Source organism: Chelmon rostratus, chromosome 20, assembly GCF_017976325.1.
Source record: "Chelmon rostratus isolate fCheRos1 chromosome 20, fCheRos1.pri, whole genome shotgun sequence".
Lineage (NCBI taxonomy): Eukaryota > Metazoa > Chordata > Actinopteri > Chaetodontiformes > Chaetodontidae > Chelmon > Chelmon rostratus.
In genome coordinates, this window is record NC_055677.1 from 2,132,779 (window position 1) to 2,153,414 (window position 20,636).

The 20,636-nt window shown below is 44.8% G+C and overlaps 1 protein-coding gene across 2 annotated transcripts in view; it reads right to left on the reverse strand.

Moving 5' to 3' along the window:
* The window catches only part of LOC121623647 (LIM zinc-binding domain-containing Nebulette-like), a 78,685-nt gene that overhangs the window by 21,636 nt on the left and 36,413 nt on the right, over nt 1-20,636 (reverse strand). The gene's annotated exons all lie outside the window — the stretch shown is intronic.

Consider the following 20,636-nt stretch of genomic DNA (forward strand, 5'->3'; position numbering starts at 1 on the left):
TTTGGCCAGCTGTGTCTCTGTGGTTTCAGGCAGCTGGTGATACAGAGCACCACTCGCCTCCTTCCTACTGTCCTGCTTATACTTCACCTACGAAGGCGGCAGAGCAGAGAGAAAAGTGGCAGAATTAAGATTTTCTGACCAGGATTCAAATTTCAGCGAATGTTATTCAACAAAAACGAGACAAATATTCAATATAACATACAAATATATTCAATGGAAGAATCAGAGAGTGAATCAGGGTTTGAGGGAGGTTGCTTTTTGATTCTAACTGGTGTTAATACAGGCCTGCACCTGAACGCATCACGCTGCATGTGTACACACCTGACTCTGCAGCTGTGAAGCCTCTTTGGCGTGCAGAGTGTCCAGAGTCTCAGGAAGCTTCGAGTACAGACAGCTGGACACGTCTTTCTTCCCCGCTTCTTTGTATTTGCTCTGGAACATCAGACAAAACTTAACTTCCCATCTGCCGTCGAACTCCGAGGTTTGACAGCGGGTCGCCTCGGCAGCTCAAACTGTGGCGTTTACCTCGCTCTGGATTTCAGACACGGCTTTGGCAAACTGGATGTCGTTGGTCTCTGGCAGCTGAGAGTAAACGCTGACGCTCTGACTCCTCTTCCCACTCTCTTTATATTTGTTCTGGAGACGACAAAACATGTTCGCAAGCACATTTAACAAAGCCTCTAACGAACGAATGATTGTAACTGAATGCAAACATTAACTTTTCCATTTCAAGGTTATATTTCAGTGTTTCTGTTTATTGGTTTTCTAGAGATGTGAAAGACTCGCTGAGCCCCTGAAGAGGATCCTTCAGTCTGAGTTTTACTCTCTGATGGTTTGTAATCCAGGTTCCTCTAATTCAAGAAGAAAACACACACAAGCACGTTCAGTCTGATCAAACTGCAAACAAACACTGAACTCTGGGTAGTGGTTTGGCCAAGTGTAACTAAGTACATGTACTCAAGTACTGCATTTACAATAAGTACAGTTTTAAGGGTTCTACTTCACTTGAGTATTTTATGCTTCTTTATACTTTTACTCTGCAACAGTTTGGCAACAAGAGTGTGTGTCTGTGTGTGTGTGTCTCTCTGTGAGTGTGTGTGTCTCTCTGTGTTTGTGTATGTGTGTGTGTGTCTCTGTGCGTGTGTGTGTGCGTGTGTGTGTGTCTTTCTGTGTGTGTATGTCTGTGTCTGTGTGTCTCTGTTTGTGTGTGTGTGTGTGTGCGTGTATGTGTGTGTGTGTGTGTGTGTGTGTGTGTGTGTGTGTGTGTGTCTCTGTGTGTGTGTGTGTGTGTGCCTGTGTGTGTGTGTGTGCGTGTATGTGTGTGTGTGTATGTGTCTCTGTGTGTGTGTGTGTGTGTGCCTGTGTGTGTTTGTGTGTGTGTCTGTGTGTGTGTGTGTGTGTGTGTGTGTCTCTCTCTCTGTGAGTGTGTGTGTCTCTCTGTGTTTGTGTTTGTGTGTGTGTGTCTTTCTGTGTGTGTGTGTCTGTGTCTGTGTGTCTCTGTTTGTGTGTGTGTGTGTGCGTGTATGTGTGTGTGTGTGTGTTGTACCTCACTCTGGATCTCAGTCATCTCTCGAGCAAACTGAGTCTCTGAGGTTTCAGGAAGCTGCGAGTACAGAGACGACATCATGTCCTTCCTGCCTCCATCTTTGTACTTCTTCTGTCAGACAGAAACAATCAAACACAGAAAACGATTCATCTCCAGAAACGTGTCGTTCAGACGCTGCTCATGAATTAACACACAAACCTACAACCCGTCACTCGAGGAGCTTTTACGAGATCAAAGCAGCGAGTAAAGAGAAAGCAAACTGAGAGCAGCAGACAGGTAAACCATTTAAAGGCTGCACATGAGTCCAGGTGTGTCGCTCAGTGTTTGGTTTCTGCTTTCGAGTTTAATTTCAGTCGTCAGAAGACGAACAGATGAAACCAAAACCGTCCGCATGACGTGACGCCACGAGAGGCAAAGCTGCTGAAATTCACCTTTTAAAGTCCACAAAGCATATTTGAATTAGACTAGAATGGCAGATGGAGAGAAGAGACAGAAAAAAGAGAGAAAGGGAGAGAAAGAGCGACAGATGAGGGGGGAGAGAGAGAGAGAGATGAAGGTCGAGAGACACTCACTTCACTCTGCAGTTCGGTCACTTCTTTGGCGTGTTTGGTCTCCAGAGTTTCGGGCAGTTTGGAGTACAGAGACGACGCCGTCTGCTGCTTCCCAGCCTGCTTGTACTTCACCTGACACACACACACACACACACACACACACACACACACACACACACACACACAGTCCTCCTCCTTGAAACTTTCACTACGAACAGCTAAAAATGTACAAACAGCTATCTTCTTATGTTATCAGCTGTGCATCCTATTGGTGGTTCATATAGCAACCATCCTGTGACATCATCAGACTTATCAGCAGTAGACCAATAGGATTCCAGCTCCCCGGCCTGTTTGACCCAGCTGGACGGTGACTGCTGGAGCTGCTCCCTCTCTTTTGCAACACATGTTTAAACTGTTGCATCAAGCAAAACCAGAAGCGACTAAAACAGCAAAAATGAACAAAGTCTATTTTTTTAATCTCTCTTTGATCACAGCTTTAAATGGAGTTCCCACCTCGCTGTGCGTCTCCGTCATCTCTTTAACGAACTGCGTCTGCAGCGTCTCAGGCAGCAGAGAGAACAACGTGTTGGGCAGGTCCTCGTTGTCCTTCTTGTACTTCGCCTTAAGAGGAGAAAAAAGTGGCAGAACAAATGAAAAACTGCATTGAAAGAAAGATAGAAGAAAAAGAGAAGTAGAAGAGAGCACCGCCGCACCTCGCTCTGCATCTCTGACATCTGCTTGGCGAAATGCATCTCTGCCGTCTCCGGCAGGAGGTGGTAGAGCGACGAGGACGCGTCCTTCTTACAGCCCTCTTTATATTTCACCTGCACCACAAACAAACACATCACAACATCTTCCATCCCTCATTATTCCTGAACACTGGCTCCACGTGTCCTTGGTTCAGTCTCTCACAGTGCACACATTCACCATTATTATTAGCATATTAGCATAACCATTAGCAGCATAATGGCTGTTTATTGGTCATTATAAAGCACTTATTAGTGCCTCATCCTGGGACTTATGATTATCAAGATCAAGATTATTGTACAAAAACTTCCTTACTTTAAAATGATGTTAATGGCCTGAGTTGTAGAATCTGTTCATGCAGAATTAAGCATGAATAAGTGCTTTATAATGACTAATACAGAGCATATATGCTTCTTACATGCATGCTAATAAGCTACCAGTTCATGGTGAACACGTGCACCTTAATATAAAGTGCGAGCACAGTATTTGAGCAGTTTTGTTTGTGTCACGTGACTGATTCCTGCACATGAAGTTTCTGAGTGTTAAACATTTCTTAAGGATGTTTTTTTTTTTTTTTACTGTGTTCGTTGCAGATTTATGAATATTTACAGTTTTGGAGAAATTGCATGGCTGCATGAGCAGACACACGTCCGTCACCTGACTCTGGAGCTCCGTCACCTCCTTGGCCAGCTCAGTCTGGGGGGTCTGAGGGAGGCTGGAGAACAGACTGGACGACAGCTCCTTCTGCACCCCCTCTTTGTACTTCACCTGCAGGGACGACAGCGTTTGTTTGTCGGGTAGGAAAAGCCTGAGTAAAATGTGTAAAATAAAAATGAGACGTTTTTTCTGACGGCTTTGTGTTCGCAATGTCCTGAAAATGATGACATGAAGATGAGAAGCTGCTGCCTGGGATGAGATCTTTGGTTTGTATTCAATGATCAGATGAATTTCAGGTGTGTGGTGGAGGGCGCGTGCAGGTGTGAGTGTGTGATCGGTACCTGGCTCTGGATCTGTGAGGCCTGCTTGGCGTGCTGAGTGTCCAGAGTTTCTGCCATCACAGAGTACAGACAGCCGCCGGCCTCCTGCCTCCCCGACTTCTTATACTTGACCTGAAAAAACAAAACATTTCCACATGTTTAAATGACAACAAGCGTCTCAAACCCTGAATCTGAAACATTTTGATTAATTCATCCCGTCTCTTTATATTAAATCAAGCCGTCAGCGAGGTCATGAAAACTTTATTTTGACCCGTGATGCTGGAAAACGAAGTAAGAGAAAAATCTCAATTCTGATACACAAGATGACGTTTTTAATTTTTCTTCTTTCTTGTGAAATACTAAATAGTTTTTACAGATCCCATTTCTACTTCAAGCGTCTCTTAAGACACTTTCATTTACAGGCAGTCACATCTCCGCCTCCCCCCGCCTCCCTCCAGCTCAGTGGGAGGCGGAGACGCACCTGAAGCTGTTTGGTACCTGCCAAAAACACCAGAAGAAAGAAGTTCTTCAGCCAGCAAACAACTGAAGATTGACCCTCTGACTCGCGCTGCTTCCTCGCCCACACGGATCATTCAGTGGCTGAACTGATCAGGGATCAGATCGATGCTACAGCAGCTCGATGCACCTTGTTCTGATCAAAGGTGTAAAGCTGGATGGAGCCGTTAATGTTTTCGTGAGACGGAGAGCAAACGGCTGATTTCATTGGTCTTCAACTGCCGCTCACACGAGGACAGAGGGGGCGGACAGTGGATACTTCCAGGTACTTGTACTTTATTTGAGTATTTCCATTATTTGCTGCTCTCCACTTTACTTTACTGCATTTCACAGCAAATCTTCTTCTTTTTACGCCACAATATTTAACTCCAAATCCTCTTTACAGACTTGTTCACGTGTAGGTATGACGTCACACATGCTTGAGTTGAGGGATGAAGAGGTTAAAGCACCATCATCATCCTCCTGTGCACAGTCTACTGACGGATCTTTGTTCTCCGTCACGTTCGGCCTCACTGACAGCGAAGCCACCGATGTGCAGAGTCACCTGACGGAGCTTTAAGCTCACTTACCTTCACCCTCTCGGCTGTCTTATTTATGTACTCTATCTATTCCCGTCCGGGTTTATTGGCTCGTAACGCTTTATCGACAATCCTCTTTCCTCCCGCCTCACCTCGCTCTGCAGCTCAGAAACAGTTTTAGCAAACTGAGTCTCAGCAGTTTCTGGCAGCTGAGAGTAGAAGCTCTGAGAGAGGCTCTTCATGCCGTTCTCCTTGTACTTGTTCTGCAACCAGAGACAGAAAACAGGCAGATTTCGGTTAGCAAAAATATGATATTAACAATAAACAGCTGTTCTATAACAGCTAGCACAGTTTTTCTCCTCGTCAGAAGAACTCAGAGCTCCACAGAGCTCGTCATTTGGTTTGAAAAGTTTTGGAAAGTCGTCGTCTGTAAAAACACTTTCTAATCAGTGCTGCAGACTTCAGCTGCAGGAAACACACATCCTGCGTCACGCTGACGTCCCAGCTGTTATCAAGCGAGTGGAACAGCCATTTTAATGACAACTGAGCAAACCCCTCTGCTGACGAAGGCCATGAGATGTGGCTGAAAGCTCTGGTAAATTTCCATTAAGTGGGAGAAAGTTCTTCACTGTGAAGTGTTCCTGCTCTTACGTGGCTCTGCATGTCGGTGAGCTCTCGGGCAAACTGGGTCTCCAGGGTGTCGGGCAGCTGGTGATAAACTGGACACGGCAACTCCTTCTTAACAGCCTCTTTATACAAGATCTGCAGGACACAGAGGGGGGACGACACACGGACAGGAGGAAGGACGAGACATTCAGAAAAATACAACGAGCCTGTGAAGCGTGCAGAAACCTCTAACACACTGAGTAAACGTCATATTACTGCTGAGCATACTTTAGGTTTACAGCCGTTATAATATGAGATTCAACTTGCAGAGTCGACTTGAATGGTGCATAAAATCAGCTGTTTGACTCTGAAATCTCTGATGTTGGAGCATCCTGATTGCACCAACAAGCGAGAGGATTTCTGTACACTCTCAGTGCCTGCCAAAGCTGCGTGATGCATGTGCGTACCTGACTCTGTAGCTGCGACGCCTCTTTAGCGTGTTGCGTCTCCAGAGTTTCGGGCAGTCGGTGATACAGAGACGCTGAACTCTGCTTCTTACTGGCCTCTTTGTATTTAGTCTGAAAGACACGATGAGGAACCAGATTGAGATTCAGCTCCACTGCCTGTTTGTTAAAGAGTTAAATATCCAACATCCATTCATCCCGGAGCTCTGAGCTCATCATCAATCCTGTGTGCATCTCTTTATTTGATAATTACTTGATAAAGAAAATGACATTCTGTGTGACTGTGCTGCATGAATGTGCTGAATCACATGCAGGAAGCGCCCGTGCATTGAATATTCAGTCCACAGACAGCAGCCTGAACGCACCTCGCTCTGCATGTCCGTCAGCTCTTTAGCGTGCTGCGTGTCGATGGTGTCCGGGAGCAGAGAGTACAGGTTGACGCTCATCTCTTTCTTACCGTCTTCTTTGTACTTGACCTTGTGATGAAACGAAATACAGCCAGAGGGATGAGAACAAGTCTGCGGGAGAGTCGCTCACACATGCAAAGTTCTGCACGAGCCGTACCTCGCTGAGCATCTCCGTCTGCTGTCTGACAAAGTGAGTGTCGATGGTTTCGGGCATCAGGTGGAACAGACTGCAGGAGTCTTTCTTCAGGCTCTGCTTGTACTTCAGCTGGAGCAGACATGTCCAAACACACGCAATCACTTCATTCAGCTCAGCTCAATCAATAAATGTACTCAGCACAAACAGATCAGAGAACAGGACGAAGGAAGCAGAAACAGGAATAAGTTACACTCAGTCACGTTATGAGTCCGGCGCCTGAATGTTTGTATTAGCTGATGCTTCGTGGTTTGCTGCACAACTGAGCTGTTACTGTTGGAGCCAAACTTCATCTCGTGGTGTTACTGTCAGTCAGCAAACAGCTTCAGGTGCATTACCGCCATCCTGCACATCGCTGTGACTGAGACTGAGCTGCCTGCATCAGTGTAAACAGGAGACAGCTGGCCAGATGTTGGCTGGTGTGTGTGTGTGTGTGTGTGTGTGTACCTGACTCTGCAGCTGCGAAGCCTCTTTAGCGTGCTGTGTCTCCAGAGTCTCGGGCAGAGTCGAGTACAGAGAGCTCATCCCTCCTTTCTTTCCTGCTTCTTTGTATTTCACCTAAAATAGAACAAACTTTTAGCTTCAAACTGGTTTCAAACCTGTTTCACGTCCTCTTCAAAAATCTATTTTACTGAATCAATTTTGTTCAAACGTAGCATCAGCGTCAGTATTAACCTCGGCCACTGGTCCTTTGGACATAATCTAACTAGTTAGGACATAGAGTCACAACTGAGGCAAGCGGCCAATCAGCAGTCAAGAGTTCTATCATCATGGTTAACGTTAACGGCATGAGCTGCTGGGCATCGTAGCAGTTGTGATATGACGTCTCTATTACTGTGCAGCAAAATGGCCATTAACGAAAAACTACAGTGTACTGCAGAAAACTGCTGTTTTACCATGAGTGAGTATAATTCTGTGACAGCTTTTCATTTACGCCTTAGTTGTGACTTAAACTACGGTGTATATGTACTGTATATTATTTATACTGCATATTTCGTTTAGTTTTAGATGTGTAAGTTATAACTGAAGTTAGTTCTGAGACTTTGAGAGATTGGTTTCATTTATACTGTTGGACATAAAGTGCTCACGCAAGAGCGACACTGAAATAAAGAGGTGTGTGTCGTCTGCATAGCAGTGTTACCTGATTCAGGGTTCGTTTGCATGGAATCAGCTTTTAAACGAGATACAGTAACTCTAAGGTGTTATTAAAACGTGAATATTTAAAGTACAAGCTTTGTATCTATGTTGAGAGAGAGAATAAAACATGTTGTGACAAAGGTGGAAGGTAAAAAGAGCAGGACATCCGTGAAGTGAGTTTCTCCCTCACCTCGCTCTGCAGCTCAGAGACAGCTTTAGCAAACTGAGTCTCGGCTGTTTCTGGTAGCTGAGAGTAGAAGCTCTGGGAGAGGTTTTTCCTGCCGTCCTCCTTGTACTTGTTCTGGAGAGGATGGAAACAGCAGAGATGAGTCTGACTCGTAAACAAGGCAGATTTTCCAGCGACTGACAGATGGAAAGGGGAACAAAACTCGGCTTTTCCCAGCAGGGGCGAAGAAACTGCAACAGCAAACATGTTTAAAAATCTGCGAATCTACACCTGAATACTGAGCAGCTGCACTACGAGACCCCGAAAAAGTTCGTTTTCAGTCTGTCCCAAAAAAAACTGGTTCAAATCTGGTTTCCCATCTTTCCTTGGCCACACTTCAGATATTGTTAATGCCTCTTCTCCAATGCACATTACAAACAGACTGCGATACCCCTTTGATCCTGTTTCTGATGCTAATCTGGCCTCTGATGAGTGTCTAAGGTATAAAAACATCAGAGAGCATTGGGTAATGGGGTAGTGATTATTTATAACTAATCAAACAGCATTCTTACTGCAGCTCTCTCTGGTTATTTTGAGGAGGCATCAGCGCTCGGTTGAAGCACATCCAGGATCCCGCCTGCATGTTGGAGATCTCATGTTTATTTAATCCCATTCCAAAATGTTTGAGGGTGAAGAAACAATTCATGATTCCCCACATTAGTAAAACTTTGTTTTTTAAAATCAGCACTGTTAGCTCAGTTGATGTGGCGGAATAAAAAAGGGAAAATATGGTCTGTACTGTTTCTGATTAACTTTACTGATTCACTCTCCATACGGTTTGTGTATAGATTTTTTCATCCGTTTACATAAAGTTGGTGTTGTTCAATATTTTTATTCTTGTCAACAAATCCTATAAAAAGTCTGTCTCTCACTGCTCTCTAACTTCCTGTTTGTGGCTCTCAGCTTCAGGCTCATTGGTTCCTATTGAACACTTTAAAAATAAAAGCCTATAAATACATACTTTGATGTTTAAAAAGGGTTCAGAGAGGCGAACGTGGAGGAACTTCTAGAGTCCAGTGTTGTTTGTATCTGAAGGACTTACACTAGCAGACTGTGTGACACTATAACAAATGTAAGCCAGGTATTTCTCAGTTAAATCTTTCAGCCCCTGAACACATCATACGTGCACCTCCACTCATCTGAATCATGTGTGATCTCTCTCTGTGAATGACATCTTTTTGATGAGAAACGCACATTTCTGAGTAATCTGATGGCGAGTCGTGTCAAAACCTAGAAATGCTGCGTCTTTACCCGAGTCATGTGACCCCGGGCTGTTTTCATGTTTCTCTAGACCACATCGTTTAAAGGAGGACAAACATAAAACTAAACTAAACTTAAACCTCTCTACTTTCTCTCCCCCTACCCTAACCAGGGTTTGTATTCCCACCCCGCTTTTATTGGTGCAGTTGGTGAGAGGCAGGGGTAGATGATGGTAGTGCGGCAATCGGCAGTTACATGTGGCATCTAGGCTTGTGCTAGCATTGTAGCAGCTAACAATAGCTAAAGCGGTGGTAGTATGATAGCATCTTAGCAGTTAGTATTGGCATCTAGCAGTTAACATTAACAGTATAGGTGAATCCAGGTGTATTGTCTTCTTCTGTTCCTCTTAGCAGGTAGCGGTTAGCATTTAGCATTAGCATTAGTATTGGCATTTGCTAAATGGTTGCATCAGAACTGTATTGTCTTCTGTTCTTCTTAGTGGTTAGCATTAGCATTAGCATGAGCTAAATGGTAGCAACGGTACTGGCCACTACCTTGGGCATCTTCTAAACAGGCCTGGGTCAGTTAAACGTGGCAGTGCTGTTTGGAGCAGTGTGAACTGGCTAGGTGGCCTAGGTGTAGTGGGACTAAGTAGGCGAAACATCGTTGAAGGGAGGTTTCCACCTGATGACCCCCAGAGACGTGTTAGGAATCACTGCTCTTTGGCATGTATAGAGGCAGATTAGGGCTCCAAGGTCTTAAATCAAGGTGATATGTGCCTGTTTGACAGGATGCTTCTTCTTACCAGGCAGTTTTTATGTGAGAACATTTCACTCGTTTCAAGCTTTTTTATAATCACATGTGTAAACATCGGGTTCACACAGTATTTTGGTCGGTTGTTCTTTCTCAAACAGAGCTCGATATTCATCCTCCGGGCAGCTGCATCCATTCCAAAACCTTTCATTCCCTTCATCACCTTCGTGTCTATCTGTTATTTTGGTACTTCTGCCGTCAGAAACTTGAACAAAGCAGATTGACCTGATGTCTGCTGAACTAAGCCTTGTTGATGCTCATGTTCCAGTGACAGACGGGTTAAATGATACCTCGCTGAGCATGTCAGTCATGTCTCTGGCGAAGCTGGTCTCTGACGTGTCGGGCAGAGTGGCGTACAGGGAGCTGGACTGCTCCTTCTTCCCGCTCTCCTTGTATTTGACCTGGAAAATAAGAGCATCGGGAAGCAGAGGAGGATGAGGAAGGTTTTGAACTTGTGTTAACTGAGATGGAGAAGGGAAAACTGAACACTGGTGTGATGAGGAACCTGAACGTGTCTCAGAGATAACAGAAGAAGAAAGCACCGTTTTTACCTCACTGAGCAGCTCTGCAGCCTCTTTAGCGTGCTGCGTCTCCATGGTGACAGGCAGGAGGGAGTACAGACACGTATTCGCCTCTTTCTTACCCGCCTCCTTGTACTTGGCCTGCAGATTGAAATGAACGCAGTCACTCGGCATGACGCGGCGGCCTCGTTCTCATCGTCCCCGGTTCACATCAACGAACATTTAAAATCCTGCTCCGTACCTGGCTCTGCAGCTCAGACAGCTGTTTGGCCAGCTGAGTCTCTGTGGTCTCTGGGAGCTGATGGTACAAACTGCTCTGGACCTTCTGCTTCAGGCCCTCTTTGTACTTCACCTGCAGGAGACAGGTACGAGTCACATGGTGCCTCCATCAGGTCCTCAGGAAAGAGAGACTAGTCCAACATCACATTTAGTTCAGTTTTGTAGGAGTTTCTGTATAATTTACTGCAGTGGTCCCCAACCGTTTCTGTACCATGGCCCAGTTTAATGTCTGACAATTTTTTCACGGCCCAGTCTAAAGGTAAAAACAAAATAAAATGATCAGATCGGCATTAAAAACTGTGGTATTTTCTCTTTAACAATAATAATAACAATAATAATGAATGTAAATCCACTTTTTAATCATGTCAAGAGGACCTGGCTGCAGACTGCCACTGTCAGGCACCACGTTTTTTAATGTGAAAAAACAAAATAATGGAAATTATTTTTTCTTTCTGTGCGGCCCAGTACCAAATGACCCACGGCCCACGGGTCAATGATTTACTGTATATATTAATCACATATATCAGTGGGAAATTATTCATAAAGTATATTTAAATAAGGCTCTATGCATGGAACCTAAATTATTTCTTCGGGGCTCATATCCTACAGGTCTGAACACAGATAGCTGTCAAAAGCTCTTCATAAATATAGGAATATTACAAGCTAAGAGAGTGAGAGCTCTGTCGTGGAAGAAGATCAGCAGACCAAGCATTGGGCAGTGGTTCAAAGAATTGTCTTTATGTTTGCCATTGGAAAAAATAACTTATACTTTAAAAGATAAGCAAGAAATGTTTCAGAAAGTGTGGGGGGGTTATATTTGGTATATTAAGAACAAAGATTTGTCTAATTTGCTGAGCGAAACTGGGACAACATAACTACTCCCAGTACAGGACCACAATCATGAGCTGCACTTTATTTTTCTTTTCTATTTCTTCTTCCACCTCATGGTCTCAAATGCTGAGTTTGAATGTACCTAATGTCTGTTTATTTGTTTGTTTACCGTTAAATATGTGTGTGTAACTTTGATATATCTGCACAAAACTTCAATAAATATATTAAAAAAAAAAAAAAAAAAGGCTCTACGCCACTCCAACATCTGAACTGAAAACTATGAACATTTCAATGGTCAAATGGCAAAAAAAAAAAAGTGGAAATAAGGCCAGAATATTCCAACATATCCTTTAAAGCAGATTCAGTCAAACTTGGATGGAAACAAGGTCAATTGTTAATTAGAGAGTTTCACAAAACGTCTTTTTGGAGTGGAGGAACAGAAGCTTTTGTTTCAAAGAACAAAGTATGCACATATTTTAAGTTATCAGTGGATAACTGTGCAGACTTTATGACGGCTTATAACACCCAGAAATGTCTTTTTGGCACTATTAGACAAAGAGGTGAACATATCACAAACAAAACGAGGAAAGAAGTGAGGAAGAGGAGTACCTCACTCTGCAGGTTTGACGCCTCTTTGGCGTGCTGGGTGTCGATGGTCTCCGGCAGCACAGAGTACAGGTTGACGCTCATCTCCTTCTTACCGTCCTCTTTATACTTCACCTGCAATAATTCAACAATCACAGAACATGTATTTCACAGATTTCTGGTCTGCAGCTTCATCCTCCAGGCATCAGATGACTCCACACGAAGGAGGAGGCCCGTCCCTGCTGTTACCTCGCTGAGGAGCTCGGAGACTTCCTTGGCGTGGGCCGTCTCTAAGGTCTCAGGCAGCAGGTGGAACAGACTGGAGGAACGGCCTTTCTTCAGAGCCGCCTTGTACTTCAGCTGAGCGCAAACAGGAGCAGAGACGATTATCCATGTATGACGACACAGGGAGGCTGAACGTGTGTCTGTGTCTGTGTGTAGGCGTGTGTGTGCTGCAGGTACAGGTGTGTTTTCACCTCGCTCTGCAGCTCAGAAGCTTCTTTGGCGTGAAGCGTCTCCAGAGTCTCAGGCAGAGTGAAGTACAGACAGCTGGACACTTCTTTCCTTCCCTGTTTGTACTTCATCTAAAATCAATGAAATGATAACTGTTAATGAGCAAAGTCAAACCTGGTGATGATTCATTCAGCGCGTCAGAAACGGAAACAATCAGCTCGAATTAAGACGAGAAACTGCAGCTGCTGCCAGTTCAGACACACGACAGGCGCCTAAGAGCAGAACATGTCATTACAGTACAATGATCTGTGAGCAGTAACTGAAACTGAACAGGTGAGTTCAAATCTAACTGTTTCAAAATAATATACACATTTTATATAAAGTTAACTATTTATAGTCGGTATTTTAAGCAATAAGCATTCAATGTACATCACATAATCAGCTGTGTTTGCATTGTTAGTGGCGGAGTCCGCCGCTCCTCTGCTGGATTCCCATTGCCTTCAGAGGCCTGAGGGACTGAACCAGCCTCAGTCAGAGCTGGATCACTGCTGATCCCAACCAAACACTTCCTGTTGCTGTGACTTTGGGTGACTTTAATCGCGAAGGAGCCACATGAAGCGCTGACCGTGCTACCTTTTTTTTTTTGGACTCGTTGTAAATGTGTCAGGGCGTGATGAAGAGTCAGGAGCAGCCAAGGTGAGCTGTTAGCTAAAGAGCTGCAGGTGACCGGCTGCACGGCGCCGACTCAGCGGCAGGTAACAAACTACTGCGTCCTGATGTCGTGTGGAAAACTACCAGCGAGTGCAGCGTGTTATGATTATTTATCATTGACAGACGTCTTCAGTGATGTGAGTTTGTTTGGCTGCGCTGTAAACAGACACGGCAGCTGCTCGATGTGGAGTTAAACTGCACCGGCTGTTACCGCGGGCAACCAAACTGAAATCTTAGACTTACATAAAGTGATAATACACTGAAAGTGGATTTTGTCTTGGAGGTTTCTGGTTTCTCTCTGTTTAGACAGAATAATCAGGACATCCACAGTTTTTTCTCACCTCGCTCTGCAGCTCGGACACAGTCTTGGCGAACTGGGTCTCAGTGGTCTCTGGTAGTTGACTGTAGACGCTCTGTGAAAGACCCTTCATGCCGTTCTCCCTGTACTTAGTCTGTAAAAGACAGAACATCAGTTGTTTCAGTTCAGATTAACATCAGGAGTCTGTCTCAACCCGCTGCTCTTAGAGGCCGACAGACGCTCGTACAACAAACTTTATCGGTTTCGAAAACAACAACAGAACAGTTTCTCTGTCTCTCAGTGGAGAAATGAACACTTTGCATGAACATTAACCTCAGTTTGTATTAAGTCAGCGCTAACACCGTGGCCTGCATATTCATTGCTCGTCTTTGTGTTCTGTCGTCGTGTATATTTAACGGTTTTCTTTTCACGGCGCGTTTGATGAACACGTCTTTGTGTCCTCACAGATCGGCACCGACGCCGAGCCGGGCCTCATTAGTCTGAGTGTTGAAATGCAAATGAAAGGCTGCGGCCAGATACCCTCTTTGATCCTTTTTGATCATAATCGCACACGTGAGGATCGGTTCACGATCAGCGACGGGCTGCAGCTTTCTGCAGGGACTCTGTGGCGTGTTCAGCGTTACATCAAACTCTCCTCATCCAAAGCAGCGTTCATCTCAGCACCTGACCGTTACTGAGTTTCAGGATTTTAATGAAAATGTATATTAGTTGTATTCAAACCATTATGTACATCATTAAATGTATATTAGCACATTTTGAGCCATTTTGTTGCAGCTTCTCTAATTTGAAGATAATATAATGCAACAGGCTGAGCAGCAAATCAGCTCCTGAAGAGCAGATATTTACAGAACAACCCTGACTTCAACAGTCTGGACAGAATCAATCATTTCCGAACAAACTGAGCTAAAACAGAAACTCAGTCCTGGTGTTAATCCTCCTCCTGTCCGGTGGAGAGCTGGTACCTCGCTCAGCATGTCAGTCATCTCTCTGGCGAAGCTGGTTTGTGACGTGTCGGGCAGGGTGGAGTAGAGGGAGCTGGACATCTGCTTCTTCCCGCTCTCCTTGTACTTAATCTGAAAAAAAAAAGTTTATTGAGAAGCTTGAGTAGTCTTCATCACAGCAGCTCCGTCCCCCCGTGGACCCTCAGCGTTTGAAGACGAAGGTGCTCGGTACCTCGCTGAGCAGCTCCGCGGCCTCTTTGGCGTGTTGGGTCTCCAGAGTTTCAGGCAGCAGAGAGTACAAGCAGCTATTCACTTCCTTCTTTCCAGCTTCTTTATATTTCGCCTGCAGACAACAAAAACACAAACGTTTGGCTGTTTTCTTAATGATCCGAACTTTTTAATATCACATAGAATGTAATTAAAGACCAAAATATGAAATAAGATGTACAATCAGCCGGGATGATATGAACCAGAATTACTTATTATTATATCAAGTTTGTTCTCAGTCCTTTCCAGCAGTATAAAACAATAATACTAATTTAATCTGGATCTGGATAAGTGACAGAAAATGACAACAACGGTTAAATAAATTACTAAAAATTCAAAGTTCATTTAAATTTAAAGCTAAAACCGAGATTTGTCCATTATTAGCTGCTGCAGTCACAGTGCTGACGCAGAACAATCACACCTTTGCTTCATGTAACGTCTCCCGACAGCCTGCGATCAGACACACAAACGTTTTCTAACAAACGATCTAAAAATCAAAAAAACTTTTAATACCTTCGACTGCCTTTTTTGAGGAAACTGAAGGCTTTTTAAGACTTTTCTTGCAGAGAACAGACAAATGTTGCCGTTTGTTGTGTCGTAATAAAGAAATCTGAAACTTTTGAGATTTAGAAAATTGATTTGATCAATTGATCTGATTGATATTACTGATCACGGGTCAGTAATAAAGTGAATAAATCCATCACATAAAGTAACTCCAGTAATCTGCCTTCAGAAATCAGATATTTTGGGTTTTAGTGATTCTCTGGACGCTCTGGATGAGAAGTGACGCTTCAGAGGGTGAAAGAGGCTGAAAGCAGCTCTGCTGAATGTGCAGCTGTTCACAATACAGCAGCATATTTAGCACAGTCCTCTTCATCTGAACAGCTTTTACAAATGTCTAAATTTGACTTCATGCTGCTTCACTGCTGCTGGGAAACCTGGATGTCATGCTTCTCAAACACATTTCACACGTGTTCACATGTCAGGACCACGGCTGAAAAAGCTGCTCTGACGTCCTGATTCCCTCCAGCACTGATTACAGGCAGCCATCCGGGCATGAATATCAAACATTCAAATGGAAGCTAAGTTTTAAAATCCATCATTTATTCAGCCTGCGTCAGATCTGAGAAGACTCTTCTTCTTTGGTGTCATTGTTTCGCAGCTCAGTGCTGTTCTCCTGCAGCGCTAAGTGTGGAGGCTCCAGGAAGTAAAAATCCATCCAGAAGACTCCACGTGGATCTTTTTTTCTCTGCAGGAGGCCAGAACGTGAATCTCAAACTCTCACATTTCTGTTACCTACAGCCAAAAAGGCAGCAGGTGTCGGGGGTGAAAAGGTGTTTGTGTTAGCGGCCGTCCGCCTGCTGTGCAGAAGGAGCGTGGCGTCCTGTTTGTACCTGGCTCTGCAGCTCAGACAGCTGTTTGGCCAGCTGCGTCTCTGTGGTCTCTGGGAGCTGATGGTACAAACTGCTCTGGATCTTCTGCTTCAGGCCTTCTTTGTACTTCACCTGCAGCAGACGGGAGTGGGAATGAAAGCTAGCGCTGTTGTCATCTCGCTGTCACAGGAACCTTTGAGCTTTGAGCTCTAGTTATTAATATACCTCACTCTGCAGGTTCGACGCCTCTTTGGCGTGCTGGGTGTCGATGGTCTCCGGCAGCACAGAGTACAGGTTCACGCTCATCTCCTTCTTACCCTCCTCTTTATACTTCACCTGCAATAATTCAATAATCACACAAGGACACACATGATGTATCGCCATCACATTTCACATCAGAATAAAACGTAAAAATCTCTCAGTTTATCTTTTTAGCTGCTGTGCTTTTAGAAAAAGAAAACAACAGAAGAAGCAGCAATTCCTGCAAGAACGGAAGCTTAACAGAATAAAAGACACTTTTCATTAAGAAAAAATATTTTTCTCCTGAAGTCACTAAGTCATTAACAACTCGCCTCTGATCGGTTTCAAGTCTAGTGAGCAGAAATTCATTCACTTCCTGTCTAAGCCTCAGGAGCTACAACAATGGTCACGACTGAGCTCATTTCATGGATAACTGACCTAATATCATTAGCTGCCGTTAGTTACTATAGTAATCGTACCTCACTGAAGAGCTCAGACGCTTCCTTGGCGTGAGCCGTCTCTAACGTCTCCGGGAGAAGAGAGTACAAACACGAGTTCACACCCTTCTTGCCCGCTTCCTTGTACCGCATCTGGAAATAAAAACACATTTTAATGTGGGTTTTAAAGCATCTGAGCCTCTGAGTGATCAGCGAGCATCAAAGAAGGTCGATTGTTCGGTAAGGATAAAGACGGCTCACCTCGCTCTGCAGCTCAGCTACAGTTTTAGCGAACTGAGTCTCGGCGGTCTCCGACAGCTGAGAGTAGAAGCTCTGCGAGAGGCTCTTCCTGCCGCCCTCCTTGTATTTACTCTGAGATTCAAACGTATTGAAGACATGATTGAAGGAAGTCAGTCAGCTGGACAGATCAAGAGCGGGCTTCCTTTTCAAAACATGTCAAAAAAAAAGCATAATTTCAAGCAGAACACGACGTCTGGAGTGCACGACCACGTCAGAGGGGGAGATTTAAATGTCAGTCTGATACAGACGGTGGATGCCTGACCTGAGCCCAACAGGACCCATCAGGACCAGCCGGGACCAGGCAGATTGACTGCAATCTATCAGTCAATTAAAATATCAATCATGTGCTGGTTTACAGCTTCCAGACTGGATTCTCTCACTTCAGTCTAAATAAACACATTTTCAGGCTGGTCCTGACCAGAATAAACGAGCTCCGAGCTGCTGTGATGGAGTGACCTTTAAACATGGAGCGACTGATGACACGCGGCGTGCTTTACCTCACTCTGCATCTCCGTCATCTCTCTGGCAAACTGGATCTCTGTGGTGTCGGGCAGCTGAGAGTAGAGAGAGGAGGGAGCTCCTTTGACCAGCGCCTTCGGGCGATAGCTCACCTGAGGAGGGCAGAGAGAGAGAGAGGGAGGGAGGGAGAGAGAGAGAGAGAGAGAGAGAGAGAGAGAGAGAGAGAGAGTGTCACTACTGCTGGTGTCTTCTGCACAGGTTGTTCTTAAGACCACATTTCCCATAAACCCTCAACCCTTCACTCTGCTCATGTGCTTTGAATGCGTCTTTGCATGCTGTTCAGCGTGTGTGTGCGTGCGTGTGTGTACCTCACTCTGCAGCTGCGACACCTCCAGAGCGTGCAGTATTTCCGGAGTGTCGGGGAGCTGGGAGTAGAGGGAGATGGAGGCCTTCCTCTTCCCGTCTTCTTTGTACTTTTTCTGAAGCGGAACAGATCAGATCACATCTTTCGGCTCAGTTCAGACTGTTTTCAGCTTCATAGATCAGATCACCCTCTCTCCTGATAAGCTAAACTTTAAATAAGACTCCTGTGTTTGCTTTATGTGTTTAATTCATTTGCGGTGGTATGCCTCTCAGCCAAACCTGCAGCTTAATCAAACCTGCATCAAACGACCTGAGTGTCGGAGCCCAGGCCGCAGAGAACTGATGAAACATGCTGAAATGCGGCTGCTGTATCAGTCAGAGGGAACGACGCGGAACGAGTACCTCGCTCTGAAACTCGTGGACGGCTCTGGCCAGCTGCATCTCTGTGGTTTCAGGAAGCTGAGAGTACAAACTGCTGCTCATCTCCTTCTTCCCTTCCTCCTTGTACTTGTTCTGGGGAGCAGAGAGGGTCTCACTGTGAGCAGTGGTCCGGACTCTCAGGTCTGGACTGAAATCAGTGGAGCTGTTTCCTTTATTTATAACAGCAAGATGAACTGAAATAATGTTTTTGAGTCAAATTAACCCCTAACGCCCCCTCCATCCCTCCATCATGTCTGACCTCACTCAGTATCTCCGTCAGCTCTTTGACAAACTGGGTCTCTGTGGTTTCTGGCAGCAGAGAATAGAGAGAGGAGGAAATCTCCGCCTTTGTGTTTCCTTTGTATTTAATCTGAAAAACAAACAAAACCTGGTCAGTGCAGAACCTCGTTTCTGTAAAACCAATAAAAATCACCCGGTCAGACAGTAAAGAAGCTGATAAAAGCGTGTTAGCTTTGGCTGCGTTAGCACTTCTGCTTTTATTCCAGGTCACGCACAGAAAAGTTCACCACCCGAGTCTCGTTTTCATACTTCCACAGCATTTCTCCTGTGAGGATGCTTTAAAGTTAATCTCCGTGTGGACTACGCTGCTGGCTTTATGGATCAGATCTGTGAAGGTGGAGCTACCTCGCTCTGCAGCTCTGAAGCCTCTCTGGCTCGCTGGGTCTCAGGAGTCTCCGGCAGGATGGAGTACAGAGACATGGACGCCTCCTTCTTCCCCTCCTCTTTGTACTTAGACTGAAACAGTTGAACACGGTCAGATTTTAGAGTGTGTGTGTGTGTGTGTGTGTGTGTGTGTGTGTGTGTGTGCGTGTGTGTGTGTGTGCAGACCTCAGATATCACAGCGCTGATGTTCTTGGAGTGGATGAGTTCGGCTCCGGGAACAAACAGACTCTGACCCCTCATCTTCTCAAAGTCCTCCTTATACTTCACCTGCAGGGGGGAGACATGTGTGTGTGTGTGTGTGTGTTATGAGCTCAAAACACTTAAACCATTAAAATATAAAAACCCTGAAATATAATGTTGTAAAAAAAAAAAAAAAAAAACACACAAAAAGAGACCAGACTGACATTTAGACTGAATTTAAATGACAATAACTGCATGAGTGGAGCCCTTTGCATTAACTCCAGACGCTGCATCACTGCTGATCTTTCTCCTGATTGGCTCCTCAGCCCTCAGGTGAGTCCAGTGTGCAGCAGACAATCAAAAGTGTCATCAGACTCAGAGCTGATCTTTGCAGAAACACTCAAAAACTGAAGCTATGCTCAAAAAACAAACAAAAAAACACACTTTTTCTTCCTCTTTGACGAAACCTGATATTAATAATATTTTTCTCCTTAATGAGAACATCTGGAAGAGGAAATTAGTCGGGTTTTAAAATCATTTAAAGGGAAAGAGGTGATAATATTATGTAATATATGCTTTTATTCCGGTTTATATCATGTCAGGTTTGTCAGATTTATTTTTGCAGCATTGGGGAGCTTTGAGGGGATTCTTTGTGCAGGGAAGTGCAGAGCTGTGTGCAGGTGTAATGAGCACATTAAAACAACATTAAACCTGGGATGAAATCTGATTGGTCAGTAGCAACGAGCTCATCGTGCATTTTTCATATAATGCAGCACTTCACAGCACCGAGCTGTATTTTAAGCATGTGCCACAGTTTGGAGTTTGGCTGAGTCTGATTGGACGTTCGGTTAAAAACGACAGACGGGCAGATTTTGTGGAAAGACCCGAGAGAAAAGTGGAATTAATCCACAGACGACAAGCTGTCCTCTCCAGTCTGCGAGAGGAAACCAGACCCACATGCCGGTTCAACATGTGACGGTCCGGCCAAGTTCAGCATCAGCATGAATTTAAAAATGTTCATGATTAAAACTGAAAAGAGAAACATTTTCGTGACGCTCAGCTCGGCTCCTCCATGCACCTCTAATGTCCTCTCGGAGATAACACAGTGTATATTTGTGCTGTTACATACTAAAGCTGCTTCCCTCCCCATCCAGGCTGCCAGAAGCACAACTTTGAAGCGGTTCATGTCTCCATGGTAACAGCAACATCCCTAAACTGGCTTCATCACTGTGGTTAACGCAGAGCTGCACCAGGATATAAAAAAAAGAGCGTTTCATCCCACCTCGTGTGGCGCAGACTCTGCCTTCACAGCGGCGTGTCGCCAAAGTCTGGAGGTCTTTGAGCCTTAAAGAGCTCTGAAGCGACTTCCTGA